At 34.4% G+C, this 22,623-nt stretch overlaps 1 protein-coding gene across 2 annotated transcripts in view; it reads left to right on the top strand.

The window, feature by feature from the left end:
* The first annotated feature begins 11,539 nt into the window (after positions 1-11,539).
* The window catches only part of LOC143238632 (uncharacterized), a 53,511-nt gene continuing 42,427 nt past the window's right edge, over positions 11,540-22,623 (top strand). Inside the window, exon 1 of one of the 2 annotated variants that reach the window (XM_076479022.1) lies at positions 11,540-11,682. The gene's annotated coding sequence lies outside the window, so the exon portion shown is untranslated. Of the gene's footprint in view, positions 11,683-18,595; positions 18,837-22,623 lie in introns of those variants that run through there. The other variant, XM_076479023.1, reaches the window with a different exon arrangement.

Below are 22,623 nucleotides of genomic sequence, written 5' to 3'. Positions count from 1 at the left end.
AAGCGCGTAAGGCGCGCGACTCGTAATTCGCGGGTTCGCGCCCGCGTCGCGCCAAACATGCTCGCCCTCCCAGCCGTGGGGGCGTTATAATGTGACGGTCAATCCCACTTTTCGTTGGTAAAAGAGTAGCCCAAGAGTTGGCGGTGGGTGGTGATGACTAGCTGCCTTCCCTCTAGTCTTACACTACTAAATTAGAGACGGCTAGCACTGATAGCCCTCGAGTAGCTTTGCGCGAAATTCAAAAAACAAACAAAAACAATCTCCACAGGGGGAATTTCCCCTTTACACTCCATGAATTGAGCACTGCTGGTTATATGAATATGCATCCCACAATTTTTTAAGAACGAATAGAATATTAAGTAAGTCTTAAATAATTTAGTTTGTAAATAAATATATAGAATTGGAATTTTTAACTTAGAACAACACGTTTATGTATTTTCTATACACATCTTAACACGTTAATCATTCGACCACGCACGGTCATAAATATACATAACTGCCTCCAAATAAAAATGTTTCAAACATGCCATGGATGAAGTAGTTTATGTTATACAGGAACTATTACTTTTACAAACATTCCGTTAGTGTATGCCGTTTATGGTTATTTAAACTTCTGTATGAAATACTACGAGGTTGAGAATAAATGACTATTTTAATACCAGAATGCTCTAGCCAACCAAGCTCGTATATTCGGGTCTCACCCTTATTTAATTATTGCATAGTTGTACGGAAACTTTGGACATAAATATATATTTATCAAATCATGACGGATTTGCTATTATATATTAATTTTAATACTGATGTTTTGTTTCAATTAATTATATATATTTAGAAATGCACGTAACTTATAATGTTAAATCTGTATCAAGAAATTCCCACCTATTCACCAAAGTTTTAGAAGATTATCGAGTGTAAGAATTAACAATATATTATGTGTGTATGTAAATACCAGTAATTGTTAGTAGTGTTGTCTTTGCTGAAATTTCTAGAAACTTTCCTCTCAAGCTTATAAAAAGGTAACCAATGCAACCAATGTGAAGAGAGAGAGTATATATTTTTGGTTTGATACAGTTGGTATTCTATAAATATCAAAAGCTATAGCTGTGACTAATACTTATTAATTGAGAAACTACAGATATCTGACGAGGAAAGTTTATATATTTCTAATAGTATAAACCGCTTAACTTCAGCGAATTAACATCAGACGTTAGAATTTTTATGAGGACATTACATGTATATAACTTCAGCAGTGCAAAACGCACGTGTGATCAGCGAAGAGTTAGCTAGCTTCCTGTTTAGTGAATTGTGACTATATCAATTCAGAATTAATTCGCTCGTCATGAACTCTCGATAAGATATCAAGAAAGTTCTGGATCAGTTAAAAGGCTCAATGAGCTTACAATTACACAAAAATATACATTTTATATAATTGTACGTTCATCATGTAAATAATCATACAAGCTGTTAAGTTTATATGCTGTATGAACTACAATACTTATTAAATTAGTTGTGTAACAGTCAGTTACAAATATGCTGAAATTATAGTACAGGACAGAAAATATTGGTTCGTGGTAGTATCTAGTTTCGAGCCTGTTATTATGACCTCTAGATCTAAAGAAATTCAGCTTAGATTATTTTTGATGTTTAACCGTGAACTCGATATTCCCACGGCATAAGACTATAAATTAAATTCAAAAGCATTATGTAAACAACTTTTCCTCAATTCAGCCTAGGAGTAATCTTTAAACTGCGCAAACAGATACACAATTTTTCTTGTTTAAAGACAAAATATCTTCTTCAAGAAAATCACTTATAGTATACAAATATCCGTGTCCTTGCTAAAGGCTCGTCTATATTGGGTCAACGACTCAAACCTTAACTGCCATAATCAAATAGCATGCGCATAACAGCCTTTTCAATAACTCTGGAAGTTACAACCACCGAAGCAAAGACTGTAGCAAAAAAAACAAAACAGTAAACACTTCAGAATAATCGATTCAGCGAAAGATGAATAGACGCTAAGAAAAAACGAAGCAGTCCTAATTCGCAACATGCAAACGAAGTTGAACAATCAACTAGCGGCCCGGCACGGCCAAGCGTGTTAAGGCGTGCGACTCGTAATCTGAGGGTCGCGGGTTCGCATCCCCGTCGCGCCAAACATGCTCGCCCTTTCAGCCGTGGGGGCGTTATAAGTGACGGTCAATCCCACTATTTGTTGGTAAAAGAGTAGCTCAAAAGTTGGTGGTGGGTGGTGATGACTAGCTGCCTTCCCTCTAGTCTTACACTGCTAAATTAGGGACGGCTAGCACAGATAGCCCTCGAGTAGTTTTGTGCGAAATTCAAAAACAAACAAAACAATCAACTAGCTATGTCACTGCATCTCAAACTATGATCAACTCCTTGTGGCTGAGATGAACAAAAAGTGAAAACTTCATGCAACAAACAAGTGTCAGTATTAACTGAAATTGAAAACTTTTATGTAACGGGTTCCTTATGTAGCAGTAGCAATAGTTGTTGTTGTGGTATAGGGAGAAATTTCACAACTTTATTTTTAAAAGATTTAAATGGTGTGAGAGCTATATTAGCTTTAATTTACAAATGCCCCCTACCGAGTGTTGTTTACTAAGGCGTAACAATATCGCCTGACATGTCCTTTCAAAAATAAAACCAAAAAGACAAACTTGAAATAAAATTTCAAGCAGTCGACAAAAGGGAGCAAACTGCGTCAATGAATACTTGTGTGTGTTTTCTTATAGCAAAGCCACATTGGGCTATCTGCTGAGCCTACCGAAGGGAATCGACCCCCTCATTTTAGCGTTATAAATCCGTAGACATACCGCTGTACAAGCGGGGAGCAAATAATCGTGAATGTGAACTAGCCACTTAAATATTAATAGTATGATAAATATAATTTTAGACAGTGCATTGCTCCACCAACAAAAATGTACGTAAAAATATGATTAAGAAATAATTTTGTAAACAGAAGTGATATATTGTAAATCATATTATTATCACAGATAATTAGAACTGCAAATATGAAATAGTTTCATGAAAGTTGGTGTTGTTTTTTCTTTAATTACTTCATAATTTATTATTATAGAATTAATTATTAAATCCTCTCTTCTGGTATGCACAACAAAATTGCATGAGTTGTTTTAAGACCACAAAAATTACCCTTCAAATTAGAAAGAGTACAGGCTGTTCTCGTCTAACTACAATTTAACAGTCTTAGCGAAATTAAGATAGCTCACACAAGATGGTGCGACATCTTCATTCATTTCCCTGTGACTAAAGTAGAGAAACATCGGGTTGCCATCGACGATTCGGAAAGATGCGACAACCAAATACTGGTAAATTGTGAGATAAAAACTTAACATATTTGGATGTTATTGTTTGTTTGCCTTAAATATTGTATAGTTCTAATATTGTGACATTTTTTATTGTAAAGCTCTACGAAGTCTGTGTTCGTAAAACTATTGCAGTAAAGTATGCATACGATGAGAATAAATCAGACACGTGTCAAAGCCATCTAACGGAATAGTTCTAAATCTCAAAAAATAAAGAAAGCTTGCAACTAGCGACAAACAAGCAAAGAAGTTAAACCGTACCTACCATAAATATTAAATAGAAGTTATACTATCATAAGTGGTAAATGTATCATGTATGAGTGCACAGCTGAGACAACAAATTTATCTGCTACTGGTGTTGGTTAATAGAATACTCGTAATTTTATTCACAGGTGTTCTGGCGCCTATCATGTGGGGGGAAGAAATCGAGTACAGTGGAGGTTACGTAATCGTCTATAAGTTCAACTGAGTTCACACACACAACACCAGTAAAGAAATGACTGCTCGTTTAGTATAAATCAAAAGGAGGCCGTTACACTGAAGTCACAGCTGCTCAGTTGTACTTTAGTGCTGTCGTCATGGCCACCTGTAGCGGCATCACTTTCGATATCCTTTATCTCGAGGCTTGTCTTTAACATCAAACATTGACTTTGACGACAATGAAACTATTCAGATTCATCGTGTTATTTAATTTTATTAACTTTGTTTTGATTTTAAAACAAATCATTTTAGATATATATCTTATTTCCCATTTTTTCCCTATTTTACATTCTTTCTCTAAATAGTTTTCTCGATAACTAAAATTTTAAAACTGTACATAATCAGTTCGGGTACAGAAGTTGCTATTACAAAGTATCAGTTCATTTAAGAATTATTTTGTCTGTACGTATAAAGTTCCTTTTATTTTAATAACGAGTAAAAGGCCTGACATAATCTGTTGGTTAGGACTTTCGACTCGCAATATGAGGATTACGAATTCGAATTACCGTTACCAACATGCTCGCTCTTTCACCCATGGGGGCGTTATAATGTACAGTTAATCCCACTATTCGTTGATAAAAGAGTAGCCCAAGAGTTGGCGGTAGGTGGTGATGATTAGCTGCCCTCCCTCTAGACTTACTGTGCCAAATTAGAGACGGCTGGCGCAGATAGCTCTCGTGTAGCTTTGCGCGAAATTCAAAACAAACCAAACCAAACCAAATGTCATTTGATAATTCTTTTTTCCATGTATCCCTGGCATGAAGAAATGTTTATATTTTATTTACCTACTAGTCAAAATGCCTTTTGACAATGTGTGTCCCTCTGTGTAGTATTACAAAATGTTAATATCAAAATCGAAACAAATTGTAGTTGGTAGTTGCACAGATCGTGTTACATTTGTAAGTTTTTAAATGTATTATTAAAATAGTCTCATACCGAGTTTTAACAAAGACATGTCAGTATTAAATACTACTTTAGTGTACGTTATTATTTTAGCTCAAAGTTGTGGTTTGTTTCTAGTCATGGCGCAAAGCTACACAATAAATTATCTGTTGTCTGTCCACCTTGGGGAAACGAACCCTGGATCTTAGTGTTGTAAATCGGCAAACTTACCTCCGTCTCACCGTGGGATAATTAGAATGTAGTCTTGAATTCAGCTGTTGACTAACTTTACTAGCAATTAGAGGCCTGGTTGGAAGAACGTTCGACTCAGAATATGAGGGTCGTGGGTTCGAATCACCATCGATGAACTTACCTTTTCAGTTGTGAGGACGTTACAGGTCTGGCATAGCCAGTTGGTTAGAAAACTACTCGTAATCTGAGGGTTGCGGGTTAGAAGCCTTGTCACCAAATATGTTGCCCTTTCAGCCGTTAGGGCGTTATAATGCACAGTCAATCTCACTATTCATTAGTAAAAAAGTAGCCCAAGAGTTGATGGTGAGCGGTGAAGACTAGCTGTTGTCCCTCTAGTCTTACACTGCTAAATTAGGGACGACTAGCGCAGATAGCCCTCGTGTAGCTTTCGCGAAATTCAAAAGAATCAATCATTAACTTTCAGTTACCGATACTGTAATAATACTCTCACATTCCTGTTCCCTAGGCGACCTGAAGATCTGCCATGGAAACCAAACAATGAAGGAACACCTCACGTGTACATGAGTAGATAACCGCGTGTGGTTGTTACAGTTTGGCAACAGTGTGATGAAGCTAAGCTGAACGCTATGTAGTCATTGATTTCGGTGTGATGCATAGCACCAAAATATAATGACGTAATTTTTTTTTCCTTTTTTACAAACTGTCACTGATACGCGCTCAGTTATGAGCAAACTAACAAATACAACTGAACTTCTGACTGTGAGTTGACACGTTTCAAACCCTATTTTTTACTAAATAAAAACAAGGTAACATTAGTTTCTCTTTTTGTTGTTGACTATACACTGATATGATTGTACAGAAAGTGTCTGGAATCCCTGATTGATAAGTTAGTGGTGATTTAGGGATCACCAAACTTTAAATAATTAGTGGCCAGGCTAGAGGGGTTTCGAACCCTCGTTACTCCAATAGAGGAGGACAACTTTCCACCACTGGTTGCCGTCAATTCGTCAGTAAAGGAGATAACTTGTAGCCCTAAATTAGTCCAGTGAAAGTCATCAACAATCTAAAACATATTCCTATACAATAAGGAGGACTAAAGCTTCGAAGTGTTTCATATACCGCTGGATCGATGGCACAGTTGTTCTAAATATTCAAAAAAGATTTTAAATTATCCATGGTGGTGTAATTTCAAAATATATTTGAAACTTTTTTTTTAATCTCAGAGTCTTCTTCATGGTATAATTTCAAGCTTTATTTCTTAGCTTTGTGTATATCTTTCATGATGGTATAATTTTCTAGGTAGTTATATTTTTTGTTGCTATACACCGGGCTGCACAATAAACTTTCTGTGCTTTGCCCTTCGCGAGTATCGAAATCTAATCTTTAATGTTACATGTTTCAAGACTGGGCCACCAAAGGGCATGTATGTCTGTATGTCTGCAAATTTTGAGTTTGGGATTTCATAATGGTATAACGTTTAAGGCATCTCTGCAGATTTTGTCCTGAAATGTTCATGAGGGTATAGCTTTCAAAGCAAGTACTTAGCAGTGGTGTAGTTGGGGGGGGCAAGGGGGGATACATCTGTCCCCGGGCGCTGAAAACCCTAGCTACGCCACGCCACTGGTACTCAGACTTTTTTCTAAGAATGTCTGTGCATGTTACACCTACTAATTCAGAAACAGTGTTGTGGAATAAATTAGAAATGTTTAAAACACAAGGCTAATCGGATTATTACAATGTATATAAAAGGCCTGGCATGGCCTAGCGCGTTAAGGCGTGCGCTTCGTAACCTGAGGGTCGCGGGTTCGCGCCCGAGTCGTGCTAAAACATGCTCGCCCTCCCAGCCGTGGGGGCGTTATAATGTGACGGTAAATCCCACTATTCGTTGGTAAAAGAGTAGCCCAAGAGTTGGCGGTGGGTGGTGATGACTAGCTGCCTTCCCTCTAGTCTTACACTGCTAAATTAGGGACGGCTAGCACAGATAGCCCTCGAGTTGCTTTGTGCGAAATTCCAAAACAAACAAACAAAACAATGTATATAATTCAAAACCTAAGCATAAGAGGGCTATATTATTTAGTAGATGAGCTTATAAAAGAATGAGAAAGACGACATCGTTGTCAAAAATAATTATTAACAGAGAACGCTGCAGATGAGAGGGCAAGCACTAAATAGTAGACTACGTAAACCAATACGAAGTGATGAGCCTCCCAGAGTTTGAAGGTATATCACCAAGGCAACTGTGAATTATAGAGGAGCTTAGGGTATTTCAGACCAATGAATAATGTAATAATGAAAAATAATTGCTCTACTACCTTGAACTATGGATTGACTATTTGAACAAGAGGAGGAGTACTGCCGAATGCTCACAACAAAGTGTCATAAGGTTATGGTCAGGGAGTCATAAGAGAGAAGTTCTATACATGATTATGGTTCTTTATGAACTAGATGAAGCAGAGCACCCTCCAAACCTTCAAGGATGCATCAAAGGAGCACTTAGACCTTCATGTGAAACATTTCAGGCAGGTAATTGCATGAATGACTGAATTTCAGAGTACACTGTATAAAGATTGGTATTTAGTTTAGATGGTTCAGTCCTATGTTTCACGAATCACTTGAACAAGGAACAACTTTAAAATTGTTAAAGAGTCATTGATGAATTGCACTAATAGTTTAACTCAATGGAAAATAATCTAATTCATGAGGTTAAATTCAAAGTTTGGACAATAGATACCACAAAAACTTACCATTTACAATGATGATCTGAACTGTTTGCATAATGAGGTTTACCATGCAATAACCTCAGCATACCACGAGGTTATCTTCATAAACAGTTTTGTGGAAAGGCTACCCAGTGAAATGATGAGGTACCAGCTGCGTGTGAGAGACCTTATCATTCTTACTAAGGTAGCTTCTGTGGCATTGCAGTATGAAGTATTCAAACCAGTTACAAGAGAGGAAGAACGCCTGTAATGAATGATTTCATTTTGGACATATCATGTTACCCATACACCAACATTATGCCAGGTTCAAGTCCAGCCAACTGTTAAACAACCACTCACATAATCTGGCATTGTAATGCAACCATATTGGTATACAGTGAATGAGCTGGGCTGTCCCAGTTCTCCCATAATTTACTTTTTGGGACCTATGTTGCTGAGGCCTCTACATAGATGTTGTTCTGGAAGGAAGAAGCAAAGTATTTTTTTTGCCTATGGATTTCACTGGTTCACTTTCAAGTTAAATACTCATGCCATGTTTAGCAGCACGGTAGAAAAGGCTACAAGTTTTTATCAATAGCTTAGCAGTTGCAGGAAAATTAGGAACATGTTGGGAATTCTGCTACTACACCTAAATAAAAACCACAGGACCAAAGTTGATACTAATCACCAAATTGGGGTAATACAATGAACAACTTAAACCACTATGTATGGTGGTAAGAGCAGCTCTCTTAGAGATAGTTGTGACTTGATATGTGCTTCTCAGAGTACAAGAGTGAGAGACAGAGCTTTTGGTTACATAGAAGTGGCTATAACACCGTAGATCTTGTGGTATATCAGATGCTTCAGTCAGGCCTCTCGACACAAACTTCTTTCTAATAAATTGAGAGAAAATAGATGTTTATAAAGAGGTCACGCTATGATTGTGTTTAAGAGATATCACTTACGAAATGTATTTATCACAGATCTCAGTTTTGATACTGCCAACCTTGTAACGAACATACAATAAAGGCTATGTTTTATGGGAAAGTTATTCAATGTTGATAGATAAAACCCAGGAACAGTGACCTACACAAATGCATATATGAGAAGAACGTGCAGAACCCAAAAGTACAAAAATCTGTTATAATGTTTGCTATAAAAAAAGGTCTATTGCTTTGGTGTAATATAACATGTTACTAGAAACCATGCATGTAATAATCTGTTCTTTGTATAGAAAGTGAGAAGTAAGCAGTTGTCTGTCAAATGGGAAATAAAATTCTGGTGTTGTTCCGCATTTATGAACTGTCAGTTATCCAGTTATGGTAAAACAACAGCAGTGCACAATTAACCTTAACTGGTGACTAAATGAAAAGTCTAAAGTTTCCTTAGTTTGCATTGTATTACCAATGGTTTGTGGCCAACTTATTGAAGACACCATAACTATTATTGGCTCTCACTAAATTTCAGGCACAGATTAGACGGAGTGAGGAATATAAGTAGAAGTTTCAGTGTTGATGTATCCATGACTAGAGTGCGAGTGGGATTCGAGCAGTGTTATTATAGTTTTAGAATAGAAAAGAATGCGTAATCACATACGCTAGTCCCTTTTTGGTGATTCTTGAAAACAGATAATGTATGACAAAGAAGGAAATACTTGGAGTTGTTTTCATTTCTATAGAATACTTTCAACACCACTTGTATGTTAGAAAGTTCACTGTTTAAGTGGACCATGCTTCATTGAAATGATCGACGAAGTTTATAAACTAACTGCTTGTGTTTGATTTACTTATGTGTTATTCGCCAGACTTATAACATGGAATTACAAATGGTTTGTCTAGCCATGTGGTGAGACCCTATTTCTTCATTAAATGCCCTAATACTGGACACTATGTGAGGGTTGAAACAATTTATAACATAATAACAATAAGCCATACACTAAGAGACTGCAACATTAACAGAAGGGAAAAAGAAATCGAGACGGATGTCACAGCATGAAGAAATCCTTTGGGAGTGTCCTACTGAAAAGTGTTTAATTATCACCCTCCCTTGTAAGGTCACTTCTACCTCTCAAAACCAAAGTAGACCTTCCTAGAGATTAGGTTGCTACGACTAGTTTCTAAATGACAAGGAAGACAGAGACAAAAAAATTGCTAAAGTTCAGCCAACACAATATTCACTTATGGTGGAAATTTTAACAGCTAATGTCACCAACAGTGGGATTACCACTTTTAGGATTCAATTAGCTGCAAAGACCACATCATACTCAATGTCACCATCCTTAATGGTAGTGAGGATCATGGTGATAAAAGAAATGACCGCCACTTCAACAGTCGGCCGGAAACACCACGAAAAACCACTGTGTAGAAATTCATACAAACAATATATGTTTGTATTATATGTAGTTTTATTGCTAATGTTTTTGTTTGTTTTTTATTGTGTGATAAAACGTAACTTTGTATTTTTATCTTTTTGTGCCTTTTCTTTGTTAAAGGGTAGGGTGGGTGTTTTGTTATACTAAAGCCACATCGGGCTATCTGTTGAGTCCATCGAGGAGAATCAAACCCCTGATTTTAGCATTGTAAATCTATAGACTTAGCGCTGTACTAGCGGAGACATCTTTTCTAAAGGGCCTTATTGTTGTATAATTATTGATTGTAATGAGTATTTTATTTGTTAAACACATTTACTGTTTGTGCGTTCATCTTTGTTATGACGTTCATATTTTTGTTTGATATTATTGTATATTTCTTAGTTTAAGAAAATTTTGACATAACTTAAGCACGGTAGTTCTTTGTTTAATGTTTATATTGACCATACTAATGTGTGAGAGTTTAGATGAAGGCGAGAAACTTGATGCACTCCTTGATATGGGCAAAAGTACGAATTTTATTGGTTTTAAAGTTAAGCGTCAACTTGAGGACAAGCCTGAAGTTGAAAAGTAGGATATATGAATATACTACATATTTTGATATAGTGTTATTTTCAATATATCATTAATTTTAAATGTAAACGATATGCACATAAGACGTGGTCAAGAAAGTTATTAAATGATATTCAAGTTGTATTTGTTTCTTGTTTTTTTAATTTCACGCAAAGCTACACGAGGGCTATCTGCGCTAGCTGTTCCTAATTTAGCAGTGTAATACTCTTTGGCTGCTCTTTTATCAACGAATAGTGGGATTAATTGAAACATTATAACGCACCCACGGCTGAAAGGCCAAGGATGTTTTGGTGCGACGGGGATTCGAACCCGCGATCCTCAGATTACGCCGGTTTTATTATTCTCGTAACTAACGTCTTCTGCATTAAGATAATAATGTACTGAATAAAAATTTAAGTACTGCAATTTTTGTACTTTCGGCTTCTGAAAGCTTATTATATTTTAAACCAAATAATAACAAACTGTGATTCATTTAGGATTTTCAGATTTAATTTTTAAACTAACAGTTAATCCGTAAAATTTGTTTGTTTGTTTCGAATATCGCTCAAAACTATACGAGAGCTATACTCTTGAGCCACTCTTTTACCAAGAAATAGTGGAATAGATTAATACATGTAACGCCCCCATGGCTGAAAGAGCGAGCATGTTTGGTACAATGGGATTCGTACCCGCGCCCCTCAGATTACGAGTCGAGCACCCTAGTTACCTAGCCATGCTGGTCCATTTTGTAAAGTACTTCATGCAGAAAATACATCATTGTATTTTGGTATCAAAGGACGATAAACCTGTGTTATCAATTTAATTGCATTATTTAAAAAAAAGTAAAATTTGAGTTATTTTACAAAATGTATCCGTATTTTAAGAAGTTATATTATGAGCAATAACCCAGTGACAGAAAACAAACCAACATATTGCACTTTTAATTTCTAAAGGGATTAATGACATTTGACACAAACATCACAAAAATATCACTTTTCTTGATGCTCATTTGTTGCATCTTACGTCACACGTGACCCATTTCATCGGCTTCACTTTTATATCCGGGACATTGGGATGGCTGCTGTCACTAAAATAAGCGTAAAATGTGCACCCTTTCTGAACCAAGTATAAAAAAAGACGGGTAAGTGGATTTTCAACAAAAATGTTTTTTGCTTATATATGGATATATAAATCAGGGTAAGTATATTAATGTATTGTCAGTTTAACATTCCACGTACATGTTGATATTATCTAGCACAAAGTTCCAATTTAGAATTTAGCATAGTATTTGTACTTGACAAATCAGCTTAGGCCTATTATTTATCAAGAAAATTGTCCAAAGTTAAGTGTAATTCGTAAGAATTTTTTCCCCAGTATTTTTGTGTTTAAGTGAACTGAGCTTATATTCATGTCACAACTATGATGAAAGTACAAGTGAGACTTAAGAGCTTCGTCAATGTCAGTTGCCAAGGTGTAGTTTATAAGTATTTATACCATCACTAACGCACTAGGAGAATAACATCTAACACAGTAATACTTAACAAGAAAAAAGAATATTGTTTGCCGTTTTCATTTCACGTGTATTTGAATTAAGCTAGTTTGTATTATATATTGCGTATTGTATTTGAATGTTGTGTTGCTAATGGTTTCACGAAATACATATAATTTATTTTGTCATTTAAGTATTTTCGAAAAATATAATTATGTAAATGTAAAAATAGTGATAATTAATCACTACTTTGATCGGTATTTAATTCGCCTGTAAAGTATTTAGCCTGTTGTGAAGCAGAGGCGGTGTGTTTTGTACAGTAATTTTAAGTATAAAGGTATATTCATATATCGTTTTCCACTTGACTGTTTCATGAATATCACTTAATAGGTTTGCAGAGCTCACACACTTTAAGAACTTTTAGGTTTCCTTTTTATCAATCATAAAACTTAAAAGACTTTAACCTGAACTCTTCTAAACAGCTAATTTTTAGTGTTGAGGGTTCTATTTGTCAAAGAATTGTTTTAATTTTCTTAGTGAAAATAATATAAAACAAGTATGCTTAATACTAATAGTGATATTATTATACTTTCATTATGGTCAATATAAGCATTGTAATAGGTAAGATAATAGGATTAATATGTTTGAACCTAGTTAATTAGAAGTTTCTAGTTGTTTAGTGTTTTATCCATGAAAGTAAAATCTGGATAAATTTAAAGTTAATTAATTTGATAAAAGAGAACATTTGCTGTCTGTGTATTTCTAGTAGATTTAGGTTTCATTTTTTAAAATAGTGGCTTTAGTATGTGCTACTCTTTAGCAGAATTGCACTGCTTAGTGTTGGTTGGTGAAGGAGTGGCTAGTTTGTTATGAAATCTAGAAACCTTCCTGCCAAGTCTCGTAAACTGTCGAATTTTATTCTTAAGGTAAACTTGCAACCATTTTTATGTATTGTGCAGTTGAGAATAATGTTGATTGCTATGATGTTGAAAGTGAATATACAGTCAATTAAAAGTGTTATTATGGAATTCTTTTATGCTTTTACATTGTACTGTAAATGTTTGGATAAAATCCTGTAACATTTCCTAGGCATTTATTACCTAATAGGCATTTTCATATAGGATTGACTTGTTATTTTTGAGCATGAATGAATTTATATTAAATATTTGCAGAGCTTTGTATCACTATTAGTATGTACTGATATTTGATTGTTTTTAAAATTTGCTTTATTGAAATACTCTGAGGTGAGATTTGTTATTAAAACATTAATAAACCAACTGTTAAAACATGTGTCTATTTTCTGTAACCTCACTCAAATGTTTTGTGAATTTTATACTCAAAACAATGTGAAATTAATAACCAAATACATTATGCTGTTTTGTATGTTTTGATAAATTGTATAAGAACCATAGTATTAGCTGTATGTATTAATAGTGTCATTGTGTGTGATATTCTGGTATGAGTGTAGATCATTTTGAAGATCTGTAGTACTAAATATACAAACTTTCTTTTTTATAAATAATTAGGAAGTGTACTGGACTTAAGTAATTAGGTAAATGGTAGTATGAGTCACAGTGCACAAGCCATGTGTTTAATGTGAACTTTGTGACATGAAATTTCTCTTACACTTGGCATCAACTTTTTTATTTTGCTGCTAAATTCCAAACTTGAACTGTTTTATTTAATTTATTATCCATCTAGACTTGAAATTTTGGGGGCCCAACCAGCTTCTCGCAACATTTTGTGGCTATAGACTGACATGTACACGACTCTGGTTTATTTATATATAGATGTATTTTAGTTAGTCTCTTTCAACATTTGTTTCATGTTGGCTTCACATTGTGTGTTCTGTGTTAGTTTCTTGACTAAATTTCATTTGTTGAGAGTGTACTGTTAAATTGGTTCAGGTTAAAAGTTGTGCTTCACCTGATGTTATGAAGCACAAACTTCTAAAACACATTGTTAAAATAGATTAAATGAAGCAGATCCTTGTAGTGAAAATAAGAGTTGTAGTTTTACTTAAGAGCAAATTAGAATAAACTCAAATCTGGAACGTAATTCATGAAAAATCCTGTTCTTTGCTAAATCCCTTTTTATTGGAGAATATAAAATATTGTGACCATTTTTTCTCCTTAACAATCTTGAACACTGGGATATAACTACTTGTTATATGAAGAAAATTGTAAGTTGCCTTAAATACATAGCTTGCTATGATAATTAATTAATAAGATATATTAATCTATAAGTTTCTGTAAAACATTTAACCAGCTGCCAATGTGTTCTTTCCTACAAAGTGTACCTGCTGTTAGCCCTTAAAAACAAGTGATCAAGAAAAATCATATGAATAATGTTATTTGTTATTTATACAAGTTTTAAGTCATTTCTCTGACTGAAATAGTCTTTTGAAAAAAAAAAAATGTTTGTGATAGGAAACTACTGCAACGAAGAGAATAACAATTAATCGGTGTACTTCAGACTGACCTGAGATAGGTATATATCAGCTAGTCTGTAATCAGTTGTTCAGTTAGAAAACAAGTTCATTGGAATCGACAGATTATCAGAAAAAGATGAATTTTGAGTGTTTTAATTTTTATAACGTGTAAAAATGTATGGTGATGTGTGTTTTGAAGTAATTTGTTTTACACACGTTTCCTGCAGATCGCAAAAACATTTTGCACCCTTTCGTTAAAAATTTACATTTGTTCCAGTTTTTTGTACTTACTCTAGAGTGATCTCGAATGACATCAATATCAAATTGTTATGTCACTTTAGCAAAAGCTTTAGATGGCAATAAAATACATCACAGAAGAAGATAACAGTTGAACCTGCATTCACTTCTTCATTTTGATAAAACTTCAGTAGAAGTGCTGGATATTTTATCATTATTTGGTTGAGATACTGATTGTGCTCATCAAATCACTGGGCCCGGCATGGTTAAGTGTGTTAAGGCGTTCAACTTGTAATCCGAGGGTTGCAGGTTCAAATCACGGTCGCACCACACATGCCCTTTCAGCAGTGGAGGTGTTATAATGTGACAGTCAATCCCACTATTCGTTGATAGAAGAGTAGCCCAAGAGTTGGCAGTGGGTGGTGATGACTAGTCTTACACTGCTAAATTAGGGATGGCTAGCACAGATAGCCCTTGAGTAGCTTTATGCAAAATTCAAAACAAACAAACAAACATCAATCACTAATTTATGTCTAGACTTAACACAGTCGACAAAGTTCACTGTTTTCTACAGTTGTGAAGGTGGGTGGTTTATTGTACCTCAAACTCTCTCTAGCAATATCTTGAAGGAATTATACAATTTGAAGAAAAGTAAATTAACTCCTGATTTATCCGAATAGAGTGATTTAATATTATTAAATGTTAATCTACTAGTAGAGATTCTTGTAGTTGCTCATCCTTATTCTGTGACCGAAATTGATGTTAAAGCATTGCCTGTTGAAGATAGAATCGAAGAGGGCCTGCAAAGATTAAAGCTGAACACATTTATATGCAAAAACGGCTCGTTTGGGTTGAGAAAATATTTTACATAGAAGAGCGAACAACGTTTCGACCTTCTTCGGTCATCATCAGGTTCACAAAGAAAGAGGTAACTGACCGGGAGCTGACCACATGTTTGAAAGGGGTTGTGTAACTGAGTGTCGGAATGTAGAGGGCGGTGTTAGATGTTTGAATATATAATTTTATTTATTTTATTATATTAATATAGGTATAAAGGCATTTCTTTATATTGGTTTATTTTGGGTATAAGTCGTTGTATAAGTAAGGCTTCTTTAATTTTGCGTTTGTTTATGTTTGTTTCTTTACTTAGTATTTGAGTGTTTTCTATGGTTATGTTGTGTTTATTTGACTTGCAGTGTTCGAAAACGTGTGAAGGTGACTTTTTACGTTCTTTGAATCTGGTTTCCATTTTTCTACTTGTTTCTCCAATATAGAAGTCGTGGCAGTTATCAAATTGTATTTTGTAAATAATGTTGGTGTGGTGTTTGTCAGTGTAGTTTTTACATAGTATAGACCTCAGTTTTGTGCCTGGTTTTTGAATAAATTTGGTATTAACTGGAATGTCATATTTTGTTACTAGTTTTTGCTAAATGTTGGTTATTTGTCTGCTGATGTCAGGAATATATGGTATACAGCAGTATATGGTTTTGTAATTTTTTGATTCGTGAGATATATTTACTTTAGTTGGTTGATTTTGCTTTCTGTCTAGGTTTGTACGTATGCTGTTTTCTACGGTTTGTGGAGGAAACTTATTGATGTTGATGAAGTATTGTATAATATTGTCTAATTCATCGATAATTTTATTTGGTGAGCATAGTTTTATGGCTGTGTTTACTTGGTTTCTTAGTATGTTGTGTTTTTGTTTTGTTTCATGTGTTGAGTCCCAAGGAATGTATAGTCCAGTATGGGTGATTTTTTGATGGATTTCTGTCTTGAATTGTGTGTCGGTTATTGTAATTTTGAGGTTAAGAAATGATATTTGATTGCTTCCTTCTTGTTTACATGTGAAGTTGATGTTGGGATGTATAGTGTTAATGTGATTGAAAAAATTAAGTGTGTGTTCTGTAGATGTGAATCCCGCAACCGTGTCATCTACATATCTGTATTAGTGTTGTTGTGGATGTAATGCCATGTTACTTGCTTGTGTTTCAACTTGTGTCATAAAAATATTGGCTAGAACTGGTGATACTGGGTTGCCCATGCTTAGGCCATTTGTTTGTATATAGTTTTCTCAACCCAAACGAGCCGTTTTTGCCTATAAATTTCTCAACAAGTGGGTTTCTCGACATCACTGAAAGCTGAACACAGTACCACAGGCATAGCCTGTAGCTTCAGATATGCCCTCCAGAGATTATAGATGGACACGGTGCCGTCCAGTAAAAGCTCACTTATGTCCAGGAATGTAAGAAGAAACAATTCAAAGCAGACTTCTTAAGTTTCAAGTCGCATATTTGTGAACGTTTGCAGTTGTGATAATTACTTGATTTTTAACGTTTTATTCCACAGGCCTGTATTACAGAGTATCGTATATGTTTTTGCATAAATAGATTTTATTTATCACTCGTTATTATTCATATAGATTTATTGACTTGTACGTTCATTTTTAGTACTTCAATGTAATGAAACATAACTGGTAAAAGGCTTTACTTTATCTTGCAAATATTTTTATCATTTGAACGTCTTGTAAAGAAGTGAGAAGATAATTTGTAATGGAATTTTAGGGCTTGGTTTCCGTTTTTGTTTTCTTTGAATAAGTTTTAGATCATTAAGATTTGACCCTGCGTACGTGATGTGGATACTGATCTAATTAAAGTGGTAACTTTTAACGAATTTCATTTGGGTTATAACATTTTGAATGACTCATGCTTGTAATAGCTGTGATTAACACCAAGAAGTGTTCCATCTGGTGTCAGTTGTTTGTAACTAGGTTAGTATCGATCAGTGGAAAATTATCCTAATGCTTTAAACGAATCGTTATTGGGAAATAATAATAATTCGTTTTGATAATGTGAGCACTAAAAATCATTATCTGTAAATTGTCATAATAAGGTTTTGCAGAAAATCATATTTGTGTATTACGGACAAAGGTGTGTATTACAAGTGTTTTTGTGGTCGTCGGTGGTAATAAATTATATTATCCTTGGCAATCAGTAATAGATTCGCTTTCTGTATCAGCAGTCTAGAATGACTGTTCACGACTGTGCCTCCTGGACAGCAGCTGTTATTCAGTTTTTAACCTGTATCTCGAGGCGTGAAACCTCTGTAACCTTGGCAACCGCCAGGCAGCCTCGTCTCGACGTTAGAATAACCTACAAGTAACAAGTCTGTGTTGGGACACACGTGTGGTCAGTGACGCCAGTGGTGAAAGATTACCACGTGACTCCCCCGTATCGATGTTATGTTGATTTCAAGTACACCAATTTCACGTGAACTTACGAAACTTGTGATGGTTAAATGTTCGCATTGTTTCGGTACTATGTTACAGTACGTTTTATAAGGTGTGGTTCGAGAATTTATTTTGATATACTTTGAAACAAAATGGTGGATAGTAGCTTGTGCACGTGTTTTATATATCGTTATTACGCATATTCAGTTTCATTCAGTCGAACCGATGTAGTATTAATTTCTGGAAAATGTACGTTGATGTTTTTCTGTTTAACAAAAAAAAACAAACAAAAAAACAAACTCGCTGTGGTATTGGTATTGTAAGCGTTACAAAAATAATAGCGATATTTGTAAAGCAACTTGACATTGAAATAAAAATCATAATTCTGTTCTGGTAACAGATTTTTATGTAAGGTTAACCGTCTAGATTCATAAGCCTTTGATTGGGGGAAAGGTCTCGTCCGCACTACATACAGCAGATTTCATGTGGTTGACATGTCATTACGTTATTATTTCATTCAAATTGTTATAATTAAAACAATTTATGTAACATACACATTAAAAAATGAATCGGGATGTATGCATATGTTTAGATTGGTAGTTGATTTTTAACTTACTTTTTATAGTTCTCAGAATGTGTTAAGGTATTTGCTGCACATTGTATTTCTTATGTTTATCGTATTACGTTAGCGTTTCGTAGAGAAACTTAGCAATTCAATACTTGGAAAAAAGAAGTTAGGATTTTAATATTTATGTGTACGCATTCCGAAAGACAAGTGATAGGCCGGTTGACTTTTGACCCATATTTTTCATTACTGTATGAACTAATGTGTTAAAAATGGGCGCTGGCTCATCGTTTGAAGAGATTCAGGGTAGCGTATAAACAAACATACACCATATGGACGGGAAAGAGGTGAGTTTTTTTAGGCCTAACGAAAGAGGTTAAGACTTGTATATCCCACATTACATTCTGTAGTAATTCTATCGAAATAAATACCGAGTTGAATCAGGCAACTTGCTTTTAGAGTCTTTTCTGCAGAAAACTCTTTCAATATTTTATCTCACCATTTCTTTAGATAGATTGGGGAGGAATTTGTCAGGGTGGAGCATACGCTAGTTGTATCGTGATTGTCGTACTCATGACCTCGATAGTGAGGCCTTGCGTAGGACGTTACATTGTAGTTACCTTCACCACATGGGCAGAAGATGCTCACGTATGTCACTGTTGAATTGACAGTCAAGATATTGAGTGATGGACAGTGTGAGCATGTTCGTAAATTGTCAGATGAAACTTTTTATACTCAGAAACCAATGTTCCAATACTCTTCCTTGTATCATACACACAACTTCCTGCTAAGTGTGATTGGTGTGTAATGTAACAACTTTTCTACAAATGCGTTCGTTTGTATACAAGAGATTAAAAGTTAGTGTTAATGTTTTAGCCTTTATGCATGTTTTTCGAATTCAGACATCTGTTGTATGTATTTAGGAAAACTGACATGGTGTCTTGTAACATACATTCTGTCTGTTGCATGTAGTGAGGAAAACTGACATGGTAGGTTGTAGTATACATTCTTTCTGTCTGAATGTACATTTTTACTTCAAGTGGGTTTCTTGTCATCATGAATGCATTCTATTTGTTGTATATTATGAGGAGAACTGACATGGTGTCTTGTAGGACACATTCTGTCTGATATATGTCATGGAAGTATTTTCTGCCATAATTCCAATGCGTGTGTGTTTTTTGTTATAGGAAACCCACATTGGGCTATCTGCTGAGTCCACCGAGTGGAATCAAACCCCTAATTTTAGCATTGTAAATCTGTAGAATTACCCTGTACCAGTGGGGAACATAATCCCAGTATTATATCACAAAGTTTGACTAGGTTAAAATGTTTAGGTTAGTTCTAAATCTATGTATTAAGTTAACAGTGCAACATAAAAAGAGATACAGTGCTACTTCTGTTACACATAACCTATCTGCACATTTTTTGGCCCAGCTGTTTGAGGGACAAAAGGTCATGTCTAACTCCATCTTCCTTTTTCCTCAACAACAATATTTTTCTTGTGAAGACCACTAGAAGGTGAAAGGTAACCTGTCACTTTATTGTTCTCATTATCTAGGTGAAAAAGTTGATTCTAAAGTTGAATTTATTACAGTTAGTAATTGCATGAAACAGGTCTGGGAGCATAGCTCAACAATCTACATGTGGCTGTGAATGGGCATGTGTTTAGTGTAGGTAGCACTAGGTATTAAATATTTTATCAACACTTGATAGAAGTAATATTCAATAAAAAACAACAACAACATAAACACCAGGGTTTGCTTTATGTACTGTTATGCATGTAATGTTTTTGAAGGTTTTTTTAACATTGGTACACACAAAACTCTTAAGCAATTTTCTCTAACAACTTCAAGTGACCAGTGAATACCCATAATGTTGGTTGTACAGTATAACTTCATAGTTGCTTTACTTCTAAGATAAATCAGTTTTAGCTATAGAGCTGAGCTGAAGGACAGTATAAACAATACCTTAGAAACAATATTTGTGAAGATACAAAATAAGATTATTTCAATAACAACAGAAGTGTACAACATGTAACAAAAATATTGTTTCTGTAAGTAAAATATAATTAACCATGTTAGATATAATAACATGAAAACATACTAAATGTAGTTGTGGTGTATGTGTAACATCACTAATTTGACTTAAGTTAATCCATGTCACTTTGTATTTAATAAAAAAGTTAAATTTTAAATTGTAGACATAAAATAAATATAAATCTTATATTTATCTCAAATCTCTCTCAAATCTTGAGAGAGCTCACAATAATTAGGTTTAGAAAAGGGGTTAAAAATTATGAATTATGAAAATCTAATCAGCAAAAAGTAATATATTGTAATTAATGATAGAGTACATTAAATTTGTGAGATTATTATATTGTTAGAGTATTTACTTATGCTGATCACCATACTACATTTGTTTAATTGTTATTATAAGGGATAAAAAGGTGGATATGAAATATTGAAAAGGTTGGTTTAGTCTATAAAGGTGTGAAGTATATAACTGATAAACAGAATATTTTTGAATTTAGAGTTAAAATATGGTAGGAAAAATCTGTTTTTAAGAAAAATAAGAATGAGGTTGAAAACTGTGAATTGTGTTTTGTTGAACAAACTTTTGAATGTAATAAGCTTTGAGTAGTACACTTTGTAAGATAACATATTTCTAACACTGTGTAACACAAATTTTGTTCCTGGACAGTATGTTATTTCTTAATTGCTTATGTTGTAAAAGTACAGAAAATGGCCATTATATTCTTCAAACTTTGCTTTTGTGACCTGGATAATGAAATTTAGAAATTAACCTATTTTCTATGTAAAAATGGGAAAATTTGCATATTTTCATTTACATAAGGTCTGAATAAAAACAACATATGAATCAAGATTTACATGTTTAGAAGTGAGTAGGTTTTCGAGATTTGTGACTGTAATGTAAATCACTTTCACATATCAGCCCCCAAATATAGTCTCCCATCATGTTTTTATTATATGCTCCTTGGTAGTGGCATTCAAGGTCCAGTATACATTGGTTAAATGCTCACCATGCTCCTCTGAGTATGCTTCCATGTTCTCCTTCAATTTATCAAGATGAGCATCAAGGATATGGACTTTCAGGGACATCCTGCAGCCCATTTTGCCGTAGTTCTTCACCAGAGTCTTGACCAGTTCCACAATTTTCAGCCTTGTGATTGCCCAAGAAGCTGCTAACCACCACGATGAAGCTGCATCAAGCTTTTATTTCCTTCCTACTGAGCTTTTGACTAATAGTAAATAATTAACAGATACAGCAACACTTGTATTTATGTTATAAATACTGTCTCAGTTATTTTAGTTCTGTAGAAATTAATAATCAAGTTGTAAGTATTGTTGGGTTTATTCCTATCAGTTAAACTTAGTTTTACGTGTCATTTGTTTTAAATACTGTGTGAATTCGTTCTGGCATGACCAGGTGGTAAGGACACTTATCTCAGAATCTGAGATTTAAATTCCCATCATACCAAACATGCTTGCCCTTTCAACAATTGGGTTGTTATAAGGTAACAATCAATCCCACTATTTGTTGGTAAGAGTAGTTTTAGTCTTACACTGATAAATGGGAGGTGGCTAGTGCAGATAGACCTCATGTAGCTATATACAGAATTCAAAAACAAATTAAACAAACTCTATGAATTCCTCATGTTTTGTGCTTGGTTATTATGTTTTATTGCTTAAGTACTATTCCACATTTTTTTTCATCCTTATCAGTTTACTTGTGGAAGAAAAATTGATATTTATCCATTCCTAGCTTAATTTTTGTTGTGTGATGTTAGTCATTTTATAAACATCTTGTAGAATTAATGACCACTTAATTTTCTACTGACCAACTAACTGTGAACTTGTGAAAAAAATGTGATTATAAATGTTTGTATATTGTACAAAAGTAATAAGCACTTTACACACTTGTATGTGACAGCAGTGTTAGACTATCAGTTTTACTTGTTCTGTCTCGGAGACATTCAACCCAAACAAAATCATTAGAGTTGATGTTTTTAAGAAGCACTAATTATTATAAAGTTGTAAAAACTATTATTAATTGTCCATGAATGAAGTTACTAAACTTGCATTTTGTTCCTCACCAGCCTATATGAAACATGAA

This window comes from Tachypleus tridentatus, chromosome 13, assembly GCF_004210375.1.
Source record: "Tachypleus tridentatus isolate NWPU-2018 chromosome 13, ASM421037v1, whole genome shotgun sequence".
Taxonomy (NCBI): domain Eukaryota; kingdom Metazoa; phylum Arthropoda; class Merostomata; order Xiphosura; family Limulidae; genus Tachypleus; species Tachypleus tridentatus.
The sequence above is the reverse complement of the archived record's forward strand: the minus strand, read 5'-3'. Positions and strand labels throughout refer to the sequence as shown.